The following is a 22,268-nucleotide window of genomic DNA, read 5'->3' as shown; positions in this document are numbered from 1 at the left end:
GGGTAGACTATGAAAATCAAGCAATCTTGTTTGAAAGTATCTGTAGATGAAATGGCTCTGGTCATTTGGAATGGACATAAGAGACATGAAAATGTTAGCGTCATCAAATTCCATCCTGGAAATTATTACATGATATATTCAACCAAATGGCAGAAATACATTATAGCCAACATTTGCTAAGTGGTATAAAGCCATAAGGCTTTACGGCTTAGCATGGTTTAGTACAGCGTTTCCCAAACTTTTTTTTCCGTTACCCGGTTATTTTTTAACTTCTCCTTCGTGACCCACTAAAAATGTTACTGCCTATTGGTAAAATAAAACAGTTATGAATGTCCATACAGATTTCATATATTCTCCCAATCCCCTCTATTCTCTCTCCCCCACCCCTCATTCTCTCTCTGACCTGCACAGACACACACAGTCACTGACCTACAGACACTGACACAGACAGACCAACACAGACACTGACCACGCACAGACACCCACACAGACACAGACACAGACGGCGTGCACAGACACAAACACAGGCACTGATACACACACACACAGCCACTGATACACACACACACAAACACAGCCACTAATGCACACACACACAAACACAGCCACTAATGCACACACACACACGCAGCCACTGACACACACGCAGCCACTGACACACACGCAGCCACTGACACACACGCACACACAGACACTGGTACACACACACAGACACTGGTACACACACACAGACACTGGTACACACACACAGCCACTGGTACACACACACAGCCACTGGTACACACACACAGCCACTGATACACACACACAGCCACTGACACATGCAGCCACTGACACACACGCAGCCACTGACACACGCACACACAGACACTGGTACACACACACAGACACTGGTACACACACACACAGACACTGGTACACACACACAGCCATTGATACACACACACAGCCACTGACACACACAGCCACTGACACACACGCAGCCACTGACACACACGCAGCCACTGACACACACGCAGCCACACAGAGGCACTGCTACACACAAACACATACACACACACTGATACACACCACACACAGACACTGATACACACACACACTGATACACACACACACAGACACTGATACACACACACACACACTGATACACACACTCACTGATACACACACACACTGATACACACACGCACACATACACACTGATACACACACACACTGATACACACACACACTGATACACACACAGACACTGATACACACACACTGATACTGATACACACACACACACACACACACAGACACTGATACACACACACACACACACACAGACACTGATACACACATACACACAGACACTGATACACACACACACAGACACTGATACACACACACACAGACACTGATACACACACACACACTCTCCCCTATACACACACAGACACACACAGTGAATTATAGGCAACGACGGATGTGAGTGACTGGAGGGGGGGGGAGGCGGGGGAGAGAGGAAAGGGCGGCGATCCAAGCAGGCGGCTTCACCGCCTCCCCCTGCCCACCAGCGACCCCTCAGCCACCATTGCACGTCCCCACGCCCATCTCCCGCACCAACTGACTTTGGGAGACAGTGACTAGGTGGGAGACAGTGACTGGGTGGGAGACAGTGACTGGGTGACAGTGACTGGGTGGGAGAGAGTGACTGGGTGACAGTGACTGGGTGGGTGACAGTGACTGGGTGGGTGACTGACTGGGTAGGTGGGTGACAGTGACTGGGTGGGTGACAGTGACTTTGACAGTTACTGGGTGGGTGACAGTGACTGGGTGGGTGACAGTGACTGGGTGGGTGACAGTGACTGGGTGGGTGACAGTTACTGGGTGGGTGACAGTGACTGGGTGGGTGACAGTGACTGGGTGAGGTGACTTACCTTGCCGCCGGACGCTTTCCCCTGCTGCCCCTGATATCCCAACGGCAGTTGCCCGGGACGGGAGGTGGGCTTGGGGGTGCGGGAGGGGGGGCCACGGGAGGTGAGCTCGGGGGGGCGCGGGAAGCTGGCCGCGGGGGGAAGCAGGCCGCAGTAGGAGCTAGTACTTCCCCCTCCATCCCACGTAACGTGCGGGCCGCAGAGGAGCTGGTACTTCCTCCTCCGTCCCACGTTGGGAGCGGGGGGGGGGAGCACAAGCTTGTCCTGTGCATGCGCGCGGGACCGCGGGGGAATCGCCGCCATTTTTTTTTTAACTTGAGCAGGGGGAGAAATGGGGACACCGCACGGCCAGCCTCGCTGTGACCCGGCAATTTCAGTTCCGTGGCCCGGTGCCGGGTCCCGACCCACCATTTGGGAAACGCTGGTTTAGTAAATATGGTCCTGTGTCACTAAAGAATTGAGACTAAGATTAGGGCCAGCGACTTTGAGGATATTCAGAAAGTAATCGGAATTGAATTCCTTGTAGCTTTTAAAAGGGCAATTATCAAATAAAATCCATCATCGAACATTTTATTCTAGAGCACAGAGAGGCACCAGCACCACCAATAAAGTTTGCTTTGACCTTTACTTTGGCTATCTCCATGGAGGTAGGAAAGGCTACGCTGTGTAATCTTCATTACAATAATGCACTCAATCAATGTCCACCACACTGCATGCTTTAATAGGTTTGCATTCACGCAGGTATTTCCACACTGTGACAGACCTGATAAAAGACAGCATTAATTATTACAATGTGCAACATGAAGCCGAGGCGTTCGCAAATTCTCCTTAGTGCTGTGAGAACATCACAATATGTATTGTTCCGGCTACTCCTTCAAACGTGCATATCGTCCTTGGCATTGCACTAGAGAAACCATTAGGAAACAGTCAATTCTTCGGAGATGCTCCATCACAGGCTGTGTCTGCTTTGGCCTCGTGTTTTTTTTTATAGATGAAATAGATCTCGCATTCATGTGGGATTAAAAAAGGGAAGTATACAAATATTGTTTAATGTTTGCACAATGTGGGTTGTGCATTTTTTCCAGATGTAAAACTAGCAACATAAATGTCCCCCCCCCCCCCGCCACTCCCCCTCCAGAATTACCCAGACAAATCAATCCAATAAAAAGCCTCAGGGATTAGGGAAGTGAACACCTGCACAATATCCAAATTCCAGGGCACATCTGAGAGGGCAGCAGGTCTTCCCCATGTGACAGTCTCTGATTACCTTGAGCAGCTTGCCTGCACCCCTGACCCCCCCGGTATGGGAATCCGGCTTTCCGGGGAGCCGGAAATCAGCTTCTCTGCAGTACAGCAGTATGTATGTCTTTAATTATATAGCGCCATTAATGTACATAGCGCTTCACAGCAGTAATACACGTGACAATCATATAAATAACAAATAATATAAATAACACATAAAGGGGAGAAGTGCTTCAGACATAAAAGTAACATTTAGGAAAATGAGTCCCTGCTCCGAAGAGCTTACAATCTAATTGGCTGGTAGGAAGAACGTTCAGAGTCAGTAGGAGGGCGTTCTGGTAAGTGCGTCTGCAAGGGGCTAAGAGTTATGTGAGGAGTAAATTATCGGCTATGGAGCTACTCATATGCTTCCTTAAGCAGATGTGTTTTGAGGTGGGGTTTAAAGGTGGATAGAGAGGGTGCTAGTCGAATATTGAGAGGAAGGGAATTCCAGAGGTGACTGGGTAGGTGGGTGACTGACTGGGTGACTGGGTTGGGGTGGGTGACTGACTGGTTGGGTGGGTGACTGACTGGGTGACTGACTGGATGGGTGACTGGATGGGTGGGTGACTTACCTGGGTGGGTGACTGACTCAGCTGTGCAGCAGAGAGTTCGTTGTGGGCCAGGCAGCTGATCACTTCTGGGGTCCTGCACATTCGCACGTCACCGGATGGGCCTGCACACATGCGTGGAGGAGCTTGGTGAGCCTGTGTTCGCGGTGCCAGATGGGCCTGCACACGGGAGCGCGCCAGCCATGCCATTATGCGCATGCGGAAGGGAAAATCAATATGGGCTTCTGCGCAGCACGCCTGGCACGGTTTACAACCTCCTCTGCACATGCGCTGCCTACAACCTCGTGCCCGAAAAACAGTAGCATGATTTTAGTTACAACACACGAGAATTTTCTCATCAAAACCCCCGTAGGTGCCAACAAAGAAGTTTCACTTCAAAAACCGCAGGTACTGTACACAAAGTCAACTGCATTAGGAGCATTTATTAAGTAAAGTGACATAATAAACAGCACAACACATTGAGTTAAGCCGGAGGTGTCCATAGAAGCTGAGTATCCGCTGTCATATGGTGAGAAGCCTTTCCATGAAGTCCTGGGGGTCCAAGAACCAGCATCTTCTCCAGCAAGATGTCACACAACGCTTACTAAGCTAAGGCCGAGCTTATAGTGACCATGACGTGACCGGTTATGTCACCTGTCACCGTCGCCACTAGCGAAAGTTGTAATTCGCTTTCCAGTGACTTTGCGGGCGACCAGGTATTTGATTTGTTCAGAGGCTGTCACATGTGGCGACAGCCTCTGAAAAATCAAATTTGACCAGCTTCAAAAATTCGTGCCGCCACGTCGCTCTGCGGCTCCGTCGCTGTCGCTTACTAATAAGCGCTTGCAACGGCGACAATGCATTTGTTTTTGAGCGACGTCGCGTCACCGGTACTATAAACGCAGCCTAGGTTACATGGTAGCCAACACTACATCAACTGTGTAGCAAACCGCATTAGGCTGCTACCAGTGTGATCACATAACACATACAATGGTGAACAAAATATACTGTGCGCAACTACTCAACCTCTAATATTATCAGTGATAAAGTGTTTTAAACATAACCCTTCTAATTAGTAACCCAACTGGTGAAACCACAAAAAACCACAGTGTAAACAATAAAATATGTTACGTAACCGTGCAGTGCGGAAAGAAATGGAGACAAAAAAAAACAGCGCACAACGCAAATAGTGAAGTATGCAAGTGACAAGTGTATATTAAAATAGGGATAAATATTCTGCGTTCATCAAGGTATTAGGTCATAAGCATTGAGTGTATTAAACACACAAGTTACCACTCGGCGACTGCTGGTATAGGAGTCAGGTGTTTGCTTCTCTCAGCAAGCGTCTGGAACAGCAGCTGCAATGTTATCCTTTCCTAGGAACACCTCTTCAAACGATCACCGTCTCTATAGGGGACTCCCCTCTGATCAGCTGGGCTCCCGATAAGTCCGATAGTCTTTAGCCTACCGATGCACCCGGTGGTCGCACTCAGAGGGTCCCCGGATTATTCAGGGAGGGCTGGAGTGGTTCGTAGAGCTCTCCGGTTAGTGCAGTCACACACAGAGGTGAATCAGCTGTCTGCGAGTGAACCTCCAGCATGCCACGCTGTCGCTCCATTGCGGGACGCTGCGTGATGACGTCACCGTATCAGTAACACGGAGTAAAGCAGCAAGAGTGTCAAACAGTCTCTATGGTGCCCGAAATTGCACACAATGATACAAATAGCAATGCCAATGAAGATAGCAATAGACAAATAGACCAAATATCATCCTACGCGTTTCGTAGTAATAACTACTTCTTCAGAAGAAATAGTTATTACTACGAAACGCGTAGGATCATATTTGGTCTATGTGTCTATTGCTATCTTCATTGGCATTGCTATTTGTATCATTGTGTGCAATTTCGGGCACCATAGAGACTGTTTGACACTCTTGCTGCTTTACTCCGTGTTACTGATATGGTGACATCATCACGCAGCGTCCCGCTATGGAGCGACAGCGTGGCATGCTGGAGGTTCACTCGCAGCCAGCTGATTCACCTCCGTGTGTGACTGCACTAACCGGAGAGCTCTACGAACCACTCCAGCCCTCTTTGACTAATCCGGGGACCCTCTGAGTCCGACCACCGGGGGCATCGGAAGGCTAAAGACTATCGGACTTATCGGGAGCCCAGCTGATCAGAGGGGAGTCCCGTATAGAGACGGTGATCGTTTGAAGAGGTGTTCCTAGGAAAGGATAACATTGCAGCTGCTGTTCCAGACGCTTGCTGAGAGAAGCAAACACCTGACTCCTATACCAGCAGTCGCCGAGTGGTAACTTGTGTGTTTAATACACTCAATGCTTATGACCTAATACCTTGATGTTCGCAGAATATTTATCCCTATTTTAATATACACTTGTCACTTGCATACTTCACTATTTGCGTTGTGCAGTGTTTTTTTTTTGTCTACATAACACATACAACTGTCACTTATTGAGCCAGGTGAAACAAGCTATTCTACTCGTTGGGCAGATGGTAAGAGATTGGGTTATTGTATTATTGTCACTGGCTACCATGTCACTAAATAATGATCTGCATGTACTGGTATCGAAGATACTGAGTCTATATCCATAAATAACATACAAATACCTCAATTGATTGCATGGAAACACACTCAGAAAGTATTTATTTATTGTTCATTCTATTCAATATCATTTTGAATCATGTTTCCTTTAGGAAACAATTGCGTCATAATACATTATATTTGTATAACAAATTGGTGTTATTATTGCTCTGCCTCGTCACTCTAGTGATCTGTTTGGGATCCCAATGGGCGATCTCCGTTGGTAATGTACAGTACTGTATCTAGGGGACCAGGTTCTGGTTGGCTGCAGGTGGAGTTGGAGTTACCACTTTTGGGACTCACCTGACCGGTAATTGGGGCAAACGACAAAGGTATTACCTATCTTGCAACTGTATAATGCCTGTATATTACAAAAATACTATCGCTGACCACCCTTTTGTTACCAATGTTACTGTACTATTGTGCTAGCAACATGTTGTATTGCTTTACAGCCCATTCATATAGTAAAAGTATGTACAATTCTTTCTGTTTTGAATGACTCATCGGGGCTGACAGTCAGTAGAAGTGACAACAATCAGTAGACTGGAAATATTAAGCTTGTTTACTTCTTCAGAAAAATCAGGAAACATCTCACATTTGATACTAAATACTAATATTTAGATGTAACTTAAAACAAACACTTGAATGCCGTGTTAGCGATGAGAGAAGAGGATAACCTTTTAATGGAGCAACATGAGAGTTCTTTATAGATGCAGTTATAGTGTACAAAACTGGTACTTTCAGTGTCTCTTCTGCTAACACCTCCTCTATTGATCTCTCTATGGGGGTACCCCAGGGCTCTGTCCTGGGACCTCTTCTCTTTTCTCTGTACACAATTTCTCTAGGTGACCTAATCACATCTCTTGGGTTCAAATATCAACTCTATGCTGATGACACACAAATTTACATTTCAACCCCTGAACTTACACCTGCGGTACAGACTAAAGTTTCTGAATGTCTCTCTGCTATATCATCCGGGATGGCCTTCCGCCGACTTAAAGTTAACATTGCAAAAACAGAGCTCCTCATACTTCCTCCCAAATCTGGCCCTACTACCTCCTTCCACATTACTGTTGGAACTACGATCATTCACCCAAACAAACCAAAACAAGGGCTCCAGCACACACTGATTATTAGAGAAAACGAAAGAGTCTTTTGTTTTCTCTATTAATCAGTGTGTGCTTGAGCCCTTATTTTGGTTTATATGATCTTCAGTGGGGTTGTTTGGGCCCACTCTGTTCCGTTTGCACCCTGTACTTCTTGATTTTTTATTCATTATTTAGAGTGCTGTCTATAATTGTTTATATAATATCATTCACCCAGTAAGTAGAAGAAAGGTTTCAGGCGGTTTACAGCTACCGTACGGGTACAAAAATTGGTATCCAAGCGCAATCAAATTAAAAGGTTGTTTATTAAGTGCATACACATAATTCCTTCTGCTACAGAGAAAAACTCTGACGCGTTTCGTCCACCAATAGGACTTTGTCAAAGAGTACCTGGTTCAGCACATAGTGAAGCCTATATAGTGAGGCTAAAGGTATGATTGGATGTATTCAATAGATGTGAACAGACAAACACACCTGATGAATAATACACTAATTGCTTCATTAGAAGCACATCCGGGTATTAACCCCATATAGATAATCACTACTAAAGACTCACTGTGAACCATATCCAAAGCAGTTGAAAACAAGATTTAAAAACCAACATAACATGTTTAAATGATATTAAACAATTATATTATACATATTAGCATAAAAAAAGAAGAAAGAAAAAGTGAAGTGGAATGAAAAAGATCTTAAAACTAAAAAATATCTTTAAACTAAAAAGTGTTTAAGATCCCACTCCACATTAATACCAGTAGGACATAGAGTATTCATAGCATAGATCCAAAACATTTCTCTCATATTAAGTTTGAGCAATCTATTCCCGCCTCTGGGATGTACATCCACATGTTCTAACCCAGAAAAGGTGAATTTAGCAATGTCTCCATGGGGACAAGATGAAAAATGACGTGAAACCGGATGTGACAAGTCTTTTTTGACAATAAGTCTAATATGTTCTTGAATTCTAAGTCGCAATGGTCTTATAGTGCGACCAATATAAGACATTTTACAACCACACTGAAGATGATAAATTACATGGCTAGTATGACAGTTAATAAAACTTCCAACACGGTGGTTAACATCCCCACTTGAAATTTTCTTAATAGATTTAGCATATTTACAAATAGAGCATCTCCCACATAGGAAAAAACCTTTTGGAATATTGCGTAGCTGGGATCTTTGAGGAACCGAATTAAATAAACTAGGTGAGAGGCGAGAACCTAAGGTTTTAGCTTTCTTATAAATAAACCTAGGTCCTCCTTGTATGGTAGATGCAATATCCTTATCTAAAGATAGTATCTTCCAATGTTTGAGAAAAATCTCTCTAATAGACTGAGATTGTCTACTAAAGGTGGGAATAAATGATGGACATAAAGAGTTATCTTCATATTTATATTGAGTCTTCTTTTTGAAGGGTTTATGTTTAATAATATCCTTTCTATCCAAGGAGTCTGCATATTCGAATGCTGTAATAATATCCCTATCCTTATAACCTCTTGCTCGAAATTTATCCGCCATAACAAGGGATTGGGATCTAAATGTTTCATTATCAGAGCATATTCATTTAAGCCTAATAAATTGGGCTTTGGGTATACTTTTAATAAGAGAGGGGGGGTGGCAACTGGATGCACAAAGAAGAGCATTCTCGGACTGAGCCTTTCTATATGTCAGTTTGTATGTTTTTGTCGTTATCAATAAACAATGTAATATCCAAATAATTTATGTGGTGCATATTGTGTATATTTGTGAAATTTAAATTAAAATCATTAATATTAAGAGTGTTAATAAAAGTGACAAGTGATTCAGAATCCCCATCCCACACCAAAATAAGATCATCAATGAAGCGTCTATAAAAAAACTATGTGATTACGATATAAATTAGAATCGTGATAAATGTGCTGTGATTCCCATAAACCCATAAAAAGATTAGCATATGACGGAGCAAAAGAAGAACCCATAGCAGTGCCTAATTTTTGCAAATAATAATGTGAATCAAACTTAAAATAATTGTGAGTTAGTAAAAATGTGACAGATTCCAATAAAAAAGTGCATAAAGTGATAGAAAGATCTGATAAATTAAGAAAATGGTGTATTGCATTAATACCATGTTCATGTGAAATAATAGAATACAGGGAGGTCACATCCAATGTGACCCACCTGTATCCCCGCTTCCATTTAAATCCTGTACTGACATAATAAGATCTGACGTGTCTTTAATAAAAGAAGGGAATTGATATACTAATGGTTGTAGAAATCTGTCCACATAACGTGATAAAGCATCTCCCAAAGATCCAATACTCGCCACTATGGGTCGACCAGGAGGGTCGACCAGCGATTTATGGATCTTCGGGAGATGATGAAAAATAGGTACCACGGGATGTGGACAGATCAAAAACTCAAATTCCTTGTGTTTGATAACTTCAAGTATTCTACCCATGTCCAAAAGCTCCATATATTGACCCATACAGTCCTTAGTAGGGTCGGTCTTAAGACACTGATAAAGGGCTGTATCATTCAATTGTCTATACGCCTCAATCTTATATTGATCAGCTGATAAGACCACCAGAACCCCTCCCTTATCTGCATTTTTAAAGACAAATCTATCATCTTTTTTAAGGATCTCCAATTGTTTAACCTCTGAGATGGTAAGGTTATTAGACACTACATTAGAAAATGAGAAACTTTTGCCCAACAAACGAATGTCTCGCTCCACCAGTTTCTCAAAAGTCGTAATATATGGACCTCTCTGAGAGCTGGGACAGAAAATCGATTTTTTCCTAAAACCAGAATCTTGATTTCCAAAAAAAGGCTGTGAAGAAATATTCAATGATTCCCCCTGTTGTTCAAGAATGTCCTCCATCTACTATATATTTGTGAAATCACTGTATGTCTGCGTCCCAAGGGTCAATCGCATTGGACCTTGGGCCTGTCACTCCTGCTCAGGCCATGCCCGCCCCCGCACACCTCTCATTGGCCTACGTCCAACACCAATGCCACACTGTCCCACCCCTCACTGACTCTCATTGGCCTGCGTCCAATGCCCGCCCCCGCACACCTCTCATTGGCCTGCGTCCCACCCCTCACTGACTCTCATTGGCCTGCGTCCAATGCCCGCCCCCGCACACCTCTCATTGGCCTGCGTCCCACCCCTCACTGACTCTCATTGGCCTGCGTCCAATGCCCGCCCCCGCACACCTCTCATTGGCCTGCGTCCAACACCAATGCCCTAATACTTCCACACTGTCCCACCCCTCACTGAGTTTTGGGAACGCTTTCCTCTAATCCTCAACCTGCTCTGGGGCCACGCTTCACAGCTATCAAAACCTTCACGTCTGCTACCACAGACTGCCGAATCAGGAAGGGCTTGGCTAGAGGGGCGCCGCGATCAGGGCCGCCAGCAGCGGGAAACAAGGGCTGCTAGCTCATTTAAAAAAAAAAAAAAAAAAAAACCTCTGAGGGGAAGCAGAGGAGCGGTCACGTGACCGCTCCCATCCAATGGGGCTGCAGCCTGCCCGGCATTGCAACTGCAGAGCCACCAGACAGCACCAAGGTGTGTGTGTGTGTGTGTGTGTGTGTGTGTGTGTGTGTGTGTGTGTGTGTGTGTGTGTGTGTGTGTGTGTGTGTGTGTGTGTGTGTGTGTGTGTGTGTGTGTGTGTGTGTGTGTGTGTGTGTGTGAAAAACGGGCTGCAGGGTGTGTGTGTGTTGTGTGTGTGTGTGTGTGTGTGAAAAACGGGCTGCAGGGTGTGTGTGTGTGTAAAACGGGCTGCAGGGTGTGTGTGTGTGTGTGTGTGTATATATGTGTGGTGTGTGTGTATATATGTGTGGTGTGTGTGTGTGTGTGTGTGTGTGTGTGTGTGTGTGTGTATATATGTGTGGTGTGTATATATGTGTGGTGTGTATATATGTATGTGTGGTGTATATATATATATATGTATATATATATATAATGTGTATGTGTGGTGTATATATATGTGTGGTGTGTGTGTGTGTGTGTGTGTGTGTGTGTGTGTGTGTGTGTATGTATATATAGATATATATATATGTATGTGTGATATATATATATATATATATATATATATATATATATATATATATATATATATATGTATGTGTGGTGTATATGGATGTGTGTGATGTGTGTGTGGTGTGTGCGTGTGAATATATTTATCAAAGTTGCACAATGTTAATAAATAATTTATTCTCACATGTCTTTTTTTTTTTTCATTTTTAAATATTATATAATACACACACACACACACACACACACACACACACACACACACACACACACACACACACACACACACACACACACACACACACACACACACACACATACACACACTCTCACTCTCTCACAGTCACTCTCTCACAGTCACGTCACTCTCTCATACTTACTCACACACAGAGACACAAACACACACACACACTCACTTTCTCACTCACACTCACACTCACCAAGTGACAAACACACACAGTGATACCCGCCTACCAAGCGCGCTTGCTGTCTCCTCTGCCAGGACAGCGAAAAGTTCCTGGTAGAGCGAGCGGCAGCAAGCAAGAGCGAGCAGCAGCACCTAAGCGCTTACTATGTCCCAGGCCAGAGGAACTATAGCAGCGCTGATTACAGATGCAGGGGCTTTGTGCATCTGTTCAGCCCGGCTCAGCGACGCTGAGAGAGGGAGGCCCGGCGCGCACGCTGGAGGAGCAGCACCGGGAGACTTAGAGAGAGAGTGAGGTCAGAGAGAGAGTGATGTCAGAGAGAGAGAGAGAGTGAGGTCAGAGAGAGAGAGAGTGAGGTCAGAGAGAGAGAGTGAGGTCAGAGAGAGAGAGTGAGGTCAGAGAGAGAGAGTGAGGTCAGAGAGAGAGAGTGAGGTCAGAGAGAGAGAGAGAGGTCAGAGAGAGAGAGTGAGGTCAGAGAGAGAGAGAGAGAGAGTGAGGTCAGAGAGAGAGTGAGGTCAGAGAGAGAGTGAGGTCAGAGAGAGAGAGTGAGGTCAGAGAGAGAGAGTGAGGTCAGAGAGAGTGTGAGGTCAGAGACACAACACCAAACACTGCAGACTGCCTCTTCAAACCCCCCTTCCCCTCCACGCCACACATCTCCCTCCCGCAACCGGACCGCGAGGCCGCGGCCTCCACTCACACACCATGGCAACGATGTCCCTCCCCCTATCCCGCTACCTCACACAGTGTAGCTCCCGCGAACCGCACAGCACGCCACATCTCCTGCACCTCACACAGCTCCCTACCGCAACCGGACCGCGAGGCCCCCTACCCCGCTACACCATGCCACCAATGTCCCTCCCCCTATCCCGCTACCTCACACAGTGTAGCTCCCGCGGACCGCACAGCACGCCTCACATCTCCTGCACCTCACACATCTCCCTACCGCAACCGGACCGCGAGGCCCCCTACCCCGCTACACCATGCCACCAATGTCCCTCCCCCTATCCCGCTACCTCACACAGTGTAGCTCCCGCGGACCGCACAGCACGCCTCACATCTCCTGCACCTCACACATCTCCCTCCGCAACCGGACCGCGAGGCCCCCTACCCCGCTACACCATGCCACCAATGTCCCTCCCCCTATCCCGCTACCACACACAGTGTAGCTCCCGCGGACCGCACAGCACGCCTCACATCTCCTGCACCTCACACATCTCCCTCCGCAACCGGACCGCGAGGCCCCCTACCCCGCTACACCATGCCACCAATGTCCCTCCCCCTATCCCGCTACCTCACACAGTGTAGCTCCCGCGAACCGCACAGCACGTCTCATCTCCTGCACCTCACACAGCTCCCTACCGCAACCAGACCGCGAGGCCCCCTACCCCGCTACACCATGCCACCAATGTCCCTCCCCCTATCCCGCTAGCTCACACAGTGTAGCTCCCGCGAACCGCACAGCACGCCTCACATCTCCTGCACCTCACACATCTCCCTACCGCAACCGGACCGCGAGGCCCCCTACCCCGCTACACCATGCCACCAATGTCCCTCCCCCTATCCCGCTACCTCACACAGTGTAGCTCCCGCGGACCGCACAGCACGCCTCACATCTCCTGCACCTCACACATCTCCCTACCGCAACCGGACCGCGAGGCCGCGGCCTACACTCACACACCATGGCAACGATGTCCCTCCCCCTATCCCGCTACCTCACACAGTGTAGCTCCCGCGGACCGCACAGCACGCCACATCTCCTGCACCTCACACAGCTCCCTACCGCAACCGGACCGCGAGGCCGCGGCCTACACACACACACCATGGCAACGATGTCCCTCCCCCTATCCCGCTACCTCACACAGTGTAGCTCCCGCGGACCGCACAGCACGCCTCATCTCCTGCACCTCACACAGCTCCCTACCGCAACCGGACCGCGAGGCCGCGGCCTACACTCACACACCATGCCACCAATGTTCCTCCCCCTATCCCGCTACCTCACACAGTGTATGACAACACCTACCACTGGAAATCAGATGTTCGTTGAAATAAAATTTGTTTTCCTAACTATTTTACTGTCTGTATAATGTACACAACACTCACCCACACAAAACCCCCTCATACACACACACACACACACGCAAACATCCTGTCATTCTATGCCACACACTACACTCAAAAACATGCCATTTTTAACATGTGTATGACCAACAACCGCCTTCCCCCCCTCCTCTAACCCTTCCCCCCCCTCCTCTAACCCTTCCCCCCCCTCCTCTAACCCTTCCCCCCCCTCCTCTAACCCTTCCCCCCCCTCCTCTAACCCTTCCCCCCCCTCCTCTAACCCTTCCCCCCCCCCTCCTCTAACCCTTCCCCCCTCCTCCACCCCTTGCCCCCCTCCTCCACCCCTTGCCCCCCTCCTCCACCCCCTCCTCCCCTTCCCGCCGCCCTTCGCCTTCCTGCCCGCCTTACCGCCTCCCCACCCCCGCCTCTGCCTTTCACCCGCCCTTACTCCGGCCGCCTCTGCCTTTCACCCACCGCCTCACAGCCGCTGCATGCACTCAACAGACACCCGCCACACTCGACACATACCTGCCGCCACACACACCTGCTGCCTCCCGCCCCTACGCACCGACATCACTGACCCACCGCCTCACACCCTAGCAGGACCCCCACTCACAGACAGCACTCACAACCCACGCGCCACCCGCCGCCTCACACCCTAGCAGGACCCCCACTCACAGACAGCACTCACAACCCACGCGCCACCCGCCGCCTCACACCCTAGCAGGACACCCACTCGCAGACAGCACTCACAACCCACGCGCCACCCGCCGCCTCACACCCTAGCAGGACCCACACTCAGACAGCACTCACAACCCACGTACCACCCGCCGCCTCACACCCTAGCAGGACCCCCACTCGCAGACAGCACTCACAACCCACGCGCCACCTGCCGCCTCACACCCTAGCAGGACACACGCCTCACATTTTTACATCACTTATGGCACCAAAATATACATTGTACTGTGGTGTGGTTACAATAAACCATTTTTATACAACATCGTATTACATTTTCTTCCATCTTTCTTTTCAATATTATTATCCAACCTTTACAACAAACAGTCACCTATTGTTCCACAATTTATAAATAATACTACCTATTACGCATTTACATCCCGGGCAACGCCGGGTCTCTCAGCTAGTATCAGATAAGAGACAATGTTCCTGAAAGTTAAATTTCACAAAGTTGTCAGATGATGTAATGTCAGTCACCGGTTTATATGATCTTCAGTGGGGTTGTTTGGGCCCACTCTGTTCCGTTTGCACCCTGTACTTCATGATTTTTTATGCATTATTTAGAGTGCTGTCTATAATGGTTTATATAATATCATTCACCCAATAGCCCAAGCACGCTGCCTAGGGGTCACACTCAACTCCTCTCTCACATTCGCCCCTCACATTCAAAAGGTAGCTAAAACCTGCCGTTTTTTCCTCCACAATATTATAAAGATACGCCCTTTCCTCTGTTGCTCGAACGCAAAAACTCTGAGTCAATCCCTCATTCTCTCCTGTCTCGATTACTGTAACCTCCTGCTTTCCGGCCTTCCTGCCTCTCGCCTGTCTCCCCTACAATCTATCCTAAACGCTGCTGCCAGAATCACTCTACTCTTTCCTAAATCTGTCTCAGCGTCTCCCCTGCTGAAATCACTCTCCTGGCTTCCGATCAAATCCCGCATCTTGCACTGAATTCTCCTCCTCACTTTTAAAGCTTTACACTCTTCTGCCCCTGATTACATCTCCGCCCTAATTTCTCGCTATGCACCATCCCAATCTTCTGCTCAAGGATGTATTCTCTCTACCCCTTTTGAATCTAAAGCGCTCTCCACCTTAACCCCTACACACACACACACACACACACACACACACACACACACACACACTCACACTCACACTCACACTCACTCTCTCACAGTCACTCTCTCACAGTCACGTCACTCTCTCATACTTACTCACACACAGAGACACACACACACACACAAACACACACACACACACACACACACTCACACTCACTCTCTCACAGTCACTCTCTCACAGTCACGTCACTCTCTCATACTTACTCACACACAGAGACACACACACACACACACACACACACACACACACACACACACACACACACACACACACACACACACACACACACACACACACACACACACACACACTCACACTCACACAGTCACTCTCTCACAGTCACGTCACTCTCTCATACTTACACACACACACACACACACACACACACACACACACACACACACACACACACACACTCACACTCACACTCACTCTCTCACAGTCACTCTCTCACAGTCACGTCACTCTCTCATACTTACTCACACACAGAGACACACACACACACACAAACACACACACACACTCTCACTTTCTCACTCACACTCACACTCTCACAGTCACTCTCTCATACTTACTCACACACAGAGACACACAAACAAACACAGGGAATTCACAGTATAAATTTAAAAAAATACAGCACCTGCGTTCTAAGTGAAACTTCTTTGCTTTTTGTCACTGAAATGTGTTTTGATTTTGAATTAAAAACAGAACTATCACAAATACAATTTCAGAAGACAAAGAAGTTTAACTTAAAATGCGCGTGCTCGGCACACACTTTTTTTTATTTTGTCCGTCACTGTACAGTAACTATGCGTGTCCTAGCTAGTTAGCATTTCTTTATTATATTATAGATATATTTCTGTGTGGGGATAGTCTTCCCCTCACTCACACCTCTTCTTACTTTCTCTCTCTCTCTCTCTCTGAAACTTATTCAATAAAGTGCAATAGCGCCAATTCTGGGACTCCCATATAGAAAGCCCCCACTGCAGTCAATGGGACTTGTGACGAAACGATGCTGTCGTACTTTACTAAATAAGCCCCCCTCTTATCTATAAAGCTACGCACTAATCCTCTCTTTTAATCGCTTTCAATACTTCTCATTGTCCTACTATCTCTATATCGTATAATTTCTCCTGTATCCCAACTACTGACATTTAACTATATACAGTACAGGCATACCCCGCATTAATGTACGCAATGGGACCAGAGCATGTATGTAAAGCGAAAATGTACTTAAAGTGAAGCACTACCTTTTTTCAACTTATCGATGCATGTACTGTACTGCAATCGTCATATACGTGCATAACTGATGTAAATAGCGCATTTGTAACGGGCTCTATAGTCTCCCTGCTTGCGCATTGCTTCGGTACAGGTAGGGAGACGGTATTGCTGTTCATGATATGCTGACAGGCGCATGCGTGAGCTGCTGTTTGCCTCTTGGGCTTTATGTCCTTACTCACGAGTGTACTTAAAGTGAGTGTCCTTAAACCGGGGTATGCCTGTATGGATCTATTTCCCCTTTCTAGGTATATCTTTATGCTTGTAAACCTATCTACCTCTTAATATATATACGATTGTGTATATCTGTTTATTTATTTTTAAGGTCTTATTAGAGTATCTATCTGTCTATTACTTCTTATCTATCTAATCTATCTAATCTATCTATCTATCTACAGCTTTATTCCCTCTACATACCAGTGTACTTAACTAACTACTTATATAATGAGTTTCCCCTATTTATTCTATACATCCCCCTTATTTTATTTTGATATCACTTCCTCTCTTTATGTAATGATTGTATTCTCCTTTTACTTTCTTGTTCCAGGGGTAGTCAACTCCAGTCCTCAAGCCCCCCAAAACAGTTCAGGTTTTTAGGATATCCCTGCTTCAGCACAGGTGTCTCAATCAGTCCTTGCTTCAACACAGATGGCTCAATCAGTCCTTGCTTCAACGAAGACTGAGCCTATGATTGAACTACCTGTGCCGAAGCTAGAATAAAGCTGATCTGTTGGGGGGGCTTCGAAGGTAGTATAAAGCTGACCTGTTAGGGGGGCTTCAAAGCAGTATAATGCTGACCTGTTGGGGGGGGCTTCAAAGCTAGTATAAAGCTGACCTGTTGGGGGGGCTTCAAAGCTAGTATAAAGCTGACCTGTTGGGGGGGGGGCTTCGAAGCTAGTATAAAGCTGACCTGTTGCGCGGGCTTCGAAGCTAGTATAAAGCTGACCTGCTGGGGGACTTCGAAGCTAGTATAAAGCTGACCTGTTGGGGGGGCTTCGAAGCTAGTATACAGCTGACCTGTTGGGGGGGCTTCGAAGATAGAATAAAGCTGATCTGTTGGGGGTGGATGCTTGAGAACTGGAGTTGAGTACCCTGCCTTATTCTCCTTTCCTATTAACATTCCTTTTTCTTCAGTTCTCAACGGTCCACTGCCTGACACTAATTGACCCTCACCTGTAAATTAGCCCTACCGTATGTGCCTTTAAATGTCTAAATCAGCATTTGCAGACACGCGCCTACCCCCTGCATTCTGGGGGCTCCTCTGGAGTGTGACTAATTACCCAAAGAAAACTTGTGCTTTGGTGTGTTCAGCAAACCGCATGGCAGAACGACCTTAAGTCAAGGTCCCGGACCACTGGTTCTTCTTCAATAGGCCTGGGAAGTCTTTCTCCCAGAACCCCCCAGGAAATCCTGGATATTACATTATCTGTATGCTCCAATGGAAAAATGTAGAGTACATGGTTCTAGATAAACAATAATGTTACAGTAATAATCCACTGAAGATATTCCATAGTAATCAGATTTTTGGAGAGAAAATACCATGTATATTTTGTATAAAGAATCATCTTCAGTGTGGACTTTATTAAAGTCAGGCTCTTTAAAAGACAAGTGAATTCTACTGTGCCTGTGTGTTTTATTTCCAATACATCACTGGTCATGTTTTTGCACTATAAAAAAAACATTTCAGTAGGACAAGTGATTGCCGTTAGATTTCTATGAGTCAATTTAAAGACTCTCATTAGCCAGATTCTCCACTCCCTTCCTGCCAAATGCCGGTGCATTTTACTAATCATTGTTTCTACACTGCATGATTGCAAATAAGAGAGGGATATTAGTGGAATCTAAAAGCCTATAGACCAGCAGGAGACTTGCAACTGCATATATTACACGCCATAAAAGCATCAATAGTCCCTGTTTAGACTTATTACAATAAATTCAGCTCTTAAAACTATCTTTAAATATACAGACATGGGATATTAAAACCAATAACATTTATAGGAATAGAACTAATACGAATTAAAATGTTTTAATGCCACCTTATAATTTGCAGACAGAGATACGATGGTATCCTTCACAAGCTGTGCAGCAGAAATACATGTATAAGTGGCATTAAAAATCCTGAATCCTTTTTTTTTTTTTGCAGCTGCCAAGGCTGGCTCGTTCTTGCTTCTCTGCTGAAATAACGGGAGATGCACTTTTCGTTAGGGTGAGTGCTTTGCCCGGTGACTAAATTAAAACATGCTTCTCATTAGAAAAGCAGAAGCTGATAAGCAGCAATGACATGAAGTACAAATAGAAGGAAAAGAAATATGATTAAAACAGGACTGAAAGAATTGCCAACCTTGAAAAAAGAAAAAAAAAATGTCTCAAATATTTAAATTCCAAGAATTATATCTCAGTCAACTGTAAAACTGTTCTCGAAATGAATTCTGTCAACTGTACATGGGAATAACGCGGCTAAAGTGGCACTTACTCAAAAAAGTGCTGTCAAATACAGATGAAAACATAATTATTTTCCAAAAGCTGTAATTTAAAGGGACTAAGGAGTACAATGTAAATCTTTTCAAACTGTGATCGTCTTTGCATTTACTTAATAGATGATGTGGTTCCGTTTTGACATGCCCTTAAATACAGATTTCTTTTTAAGAATAGGTTCCACATATTGATTTGTAATCCATGAAATCCTGGCTCTTTCACAAAAACAAAGAGGCGAAAGAGAAAAACTGCCTTGTCGTTTAATGGAAGCAGCTTGTCTTGGGAAAGGGGCGTTTCTATCACACAGAAATGCAGCTCACATGGCCCAGTACTAACTTAACATGGCATAAAGCCTATGCTTGTATAAAGGAGTGTTTTGGGAGGTATATAACAGGACTTGTACCCTTCTCTCTCTCTCTGTCATTTCAGGGTCTGGACGGGAGTAACGCCATCTTTAAATATGATTAACCAATGCATTGTTAAATTCCCGGCGTTAACTATGTAGACCTGATTGGTTTTTGGGCTATAGGTCTGCTCTCCTCCTGGCAGTAAAACCTAGTAAGGGTAGGTTTGCCAGGAGTAATCATGAGTTTTGCCCACACATGCAGCTCAGTGAGTCAGAGAAGGTGGGCAATTAGGCCTGCTGTCCAATCAGTGACAGAGGGCTGGTTCTCACTAGAACTGGCTTAAGGAGTTGCACTTCCTGTATTTAGCCAGTCTGCCTCTACCGTGATAAAGGCTGGTTTACCCAAACTTAGCTGTCAGGGCTCTGGCAGTTTGAGGCCCTCCCTTAGGGGAGTGGTGGGAAACCGTTACCGTCCTATCCCACAGGGGGATAAGGGAAGAGCAAGGACCACTCTCTGTGCCCTTTGGCTGGGAGTGAATCCAGGGACATCCTGAGGGTGAATACCCTCTAACTGCTATCCATTACTGGCTGCTGCTGAATACAGAACGACCAATAAAGCATTCTGAGTTTTACTATACCTCCTGCCTGAGAGTGAAGTCTATTGGGAGGAGGGGGAAGAGATTCTTCTGCAGAGACTTCTCCCCATACACCTGGGGGCTGCACGAGATGGAGGCGCTGCACCTGTGAATAATATTCGGGCAAGACCCCAGAATCCTGTCCTGTCATTCCCCTACAACACCATGCGGGAGACCCAGGGCCCCCTGTTACCAGCAGGTTTGCACCACACTCAACCATGTAACCAGAGTGAGTTTCCCAGAGAGAGGCCCTGTGTGAGATTGGGTGGGGGAAACAGGGCTACAACTAGAACAGAACAGAACTTTGTGGATATGGATGTTCAGGGGATTGCATACCATTAGCACTAACGTACGTTACTGTTAACGCAATGCCCTTTCCGGCTGAAAACATGGCTTAACAATGTGTTATTGAACTTAACGAGGGGCAAGTTAGTGCCTCATTAAATCAGTAATAGAGCTCTGAGAATATGGCTCCATTACTGGGCTACCAAGTAATAAATAAGATTATATTTATTACTTGGTAGCCCAGTAAAGGAGCCATATTCTCAGAGCTCTGTAATAAATAAGATTATATTTAGTGGTGCTAGGAATGGGACACTCAGAGACCTTTGTCCACCTTTAAGACCAATTTTAAAATCCACCTCCTTAACGAAGCCTATTACTAGCTCCGTGGTTGATACTATACACCACATACACAGACCTTGGCCCCTGCAGACGCACTTACCAGAATGCCCTCCTACTGTCTCTGTACGTTCTCCCTACTCACCAACTAGATTATAAGCTCTCCGGGGCAGGGACTCCTTTTCCTAATGTTACTTTTATGTCTGAAGCACTTATTCCTAATATGTGTTATTTGTGTTATGTGTTATTTATATTATGTCCCGTGTATTACTGCTGGGAAGTGCCATGTACATAAATGGCGCTATATAAATAAAGATATACATACATACATACCTGAGATGTGTGAGATAGCTCGTGAGGATAGCTCCAGGTACAGTGCCCTTGTGGTCTGCACTTTTATAATGCTCCTGAATCACATTATGTTATTTGCTGTCCTGGTTGCTGGCTCTTTTACACTCTGCCTTCACCCCTATCTCGTTAGGCGTTCTGCAAGAACTGTACAGTATGTATTCCTCCTCTCAACAACTCCAAGCAGACTGAACAGTTCATCAAATGGGAGGGAAGAAAGCGACTCAATAAGCTTTACAGCGTACTGTACATCAGAAGTATTTGTTTAATTAGCCATATTCTCTTTCCAGTTGATAAACTAATCACATTTCTGCTGTTTTGTTTCTAGCTTATTTTGTTAGAGGGTCAAGAAAGCATAATCTGCCGACCCCCTCACCCGTGATGGGCATTTTAACTGTCAAGTGTTCAGTAAGCCATCCATGAGATAAATGCATCTGAGCTTGAAGGTATTTCGGAAGTAATGTGAGCATGCATTGAGGAGAGTTAGGGTTTAATTATAAGTAGCAGAGATAAACTTTTTATTAGAGCAGCTTATGTTTGGGAAATCTGAAATCTAAACTGCTGCAAATAAAAGACATTTTCCACATTCCACATCTCCATCTCAGAGAACAAGAAGTCATTCCTTGCAATCTCAGCTCTGTTCTGTGCCGTGAGAGATCAGAATTCATTTTTAGGGTTCCCTGGATTCATTAGATTTAAGATTATTATCTTCTCCTGTTCCCATTTATTTATGCATGTATCATTTTA

Source organism: Ascaphus truei, chromosome 7 (genome assembly GCF_040206685.1).
Source record: "Ascaphus truei isolate aAscTru1 chromosome 7, aAscTru1.hap1, whole genome shotgun sequence".
In the NCBI taxonomy this organism is placed as follows: domain Eukaryota; kingdom Metazoa; phylum Chordata; class Amphibia; order Anura; family Ascaphidae; genus Ascaphus; species Ascaphus truei.
The sequence above is the reverse complement of the archived record's forward strand: the minus strand, read 5'-3'. Positions refer to the sequence as shown.